The following is a 2,499-nucleotide window of genomic DNA, read 5'->3' as shown; positions in this document are numbered from 1 at the left end:
AAAAAAAAAAAAAAATCTTTGCAAAGAGAGTCTCCAGATCAATGTTCCCTGCTCACTCCCTCCGTCAATGCCACTGGAGGGAGCCTAGTCCCTGAGGCTGCCTCACCGCTTTGGAATGTCTGAGCTAACAGTACTTCCAGAGAGCTCCCTGCTCCCTCTGAACGGCACTGCCCAGACTTTCTGGAGATTTTTCATTCACTCCGCAACCTCGCCAACAGTTGCATACAAGGTGCCTTTTTTTACACCCTGCTCTCTGTTCAGTCAAACATGCAGACCATCTCAGGGGCACAATGGCTCCATTCAGGGCTCTTTCAGAAGTATAGCGTATAACCTCTGCGCTGTGGGTTGCTGCCAGCCATTATCTGCAGGAAAAAAAAAGACTGTCAGATAAAGCGCCTGAGAATCGGAGAAGCGCTGGACAATTTCCATGGAAAATTCAGTTCAGAGAAGCAAGTCCGCATCTCAGTACAGAGGACCATTCTGCTCAGTAAACAACAACAGCTTCCAGAAAGGATACCGTTGAAATTGTATCTTCATTTAGAGCATCAGTGTTGGAGACTGAAGAAGAAAACGCACCATCTTTTTTTTTTTTTGAATTGTTACCAAAAAAGACCAGTCAATGGAAATGGACTTAAGTGGGAATCCTTAAGATTAAGAATTTAAGTTGTAAAAATTATTTCCCAGAAGGAGGCCCTACACCCTTTATTCTACATACTTCAATAAGAAGATGGGCCCTCTTGTCACACTCAACAAGCCAGCCACTGGCTAACCTGCTCTTAAACAAATCCTGAAGCTGAGGGTTGCATGGTCAGTGCAGACTACTATAATGATTTATGTTAAGCAGCTGGGGGCAATGTGTCTACTGACATCTGAGACCCTGGGAGGCTGGGAGAGGACTGAAGAAGGTATGACCTTGCTTTATGAGACACCGTTTCCTCCCGCTCCGGGTCACTGATTGCATAGATGGTGCAGACAGACTTCCCAGTCTGCAAATAGGTTAGAGAGTTCAGACATTAAGAGAGCCTGAGCCAGGTATCCTAGAGTGGCCTCATCTGTGAGGTCTGATGAGGCCCAGTTTCTTCACTGATTTTTTTTTTCCAACTGGAATCTTTGAGCTGATTTACAACCAACTCCGTTCTTCAGTGGCTCTGCATTTGATTCAATGAAGGAATTCAAATCAATAGTGTTTCAGTCAACGCTAAAGAGGAACTAATACACACCAAAGGATTCTTTTTTTTTTTTTTTTTCGAGACAGGGTTTCTCTGTATAGCCCTGGCTGTCCTGGAACTCACTTTGTAGACCAGGCTGGCCTCGAACTCAGAAATCCGCCTGCCTCTGCCTCCCAAGTGCTGGGATTAAAGGCGTGCGCCACCACCGCCCGGCCAGGATTCTTTAAGTAGAAAATAAAAGGCCCAAACTGTTGTTGTGTATAGTTTTGTTTTGTTTTGTTGTTGTTTTTAGATTAATGAACAAGAAATTCCTTCACGAATGCCTGTATGTCACTTTGGCTAGCATTCCCAAACCCTGTCATTCATAACTACCATCTTAAACCCAGCCTGCTCTCAAACACTCCTGCCAGATAGTAATTGTGAGGTAATAGCAGCCACCCAGTGCTCACCATTGTGGCGATCTTGTCCGTCTTCACTCATGGGGGAATCATGGAGCTTTGTGCAGACTTTGGGTTGTTGGTGTTTATTTAAATAACAGTTTTTGCGAGTCCTGTTTCCTCTTCGGTGTGTTTGCTCTGGGTGCCAGGATGAGGGCAGTGCACAGACCAGTCCGCAAAGCTCCCACCTTCTGGGTACTGATATTCTGGCAGGAATGGATCTAAGTAAGTCCAGATGCAGCATAGCAAGCAGAAGGTGGCAAATGCACCTCGTATACACTATGTTCCTTTGCCCTGTTTGCAGACATGAAATCTGAGTTGAGCGGTGGATTAGAAAAGAAGTAACAATTCATTTCCCTTTCTCTTCCTCATTCTGCCCCCCTTTCCCTTTCTCCCTCCTCACTTCTTATAAAAGATGGGGCAGACTGGAGAGATTGCTCGGCAGTACCTACTGTCCTCACTGAGGACCCAAATTCAGTCAGGCAGCTCGTGACTAGTTCCAAGGGGTCTGACATCTTCTTCTGGCCTCTTCAGGCACTAACAGACATGTGACATATTACACACACACACACATTTGCATGCTCATGCACACATGCACAAAGCACACACATGCAGAAGCACAATGAGAAGAAAACAAATCTTTAAAAAGAGATAGAAGATAATTCTTTAAACAACCACAAAAAGAGAGAGAAACGAAACTTCCCAATAACTGATAGGTTAAAAAAAATATTAACAGAAATGTAAGTACTAGAACTGAAAGATAATAGAAATAACAGCAAACTACATACAAAAAAAAATGTTGGCTGTAGATAAAGCAATCTTGGCAGTAAACTATAATTTTCTAATAGATGTATTTACCAGAAAAGAATAAAGGTTTACAATGAGTTATCTAA

Source organism: Mus caroli, chromosome 19 (genome assembly GCF_900094665.2).
Source record: "Mus caroli chromosome 19, CAROLI_EIJ_v1.1, whole genome shotgun sequence".
NCBI lineage: Eukaryota > Metazoa > Chordata > Mammalia > Rodentia > Muridae > Mus > Mus caroli.
This window is presented reverse-complemented; position numbering follows the sequence as displayed.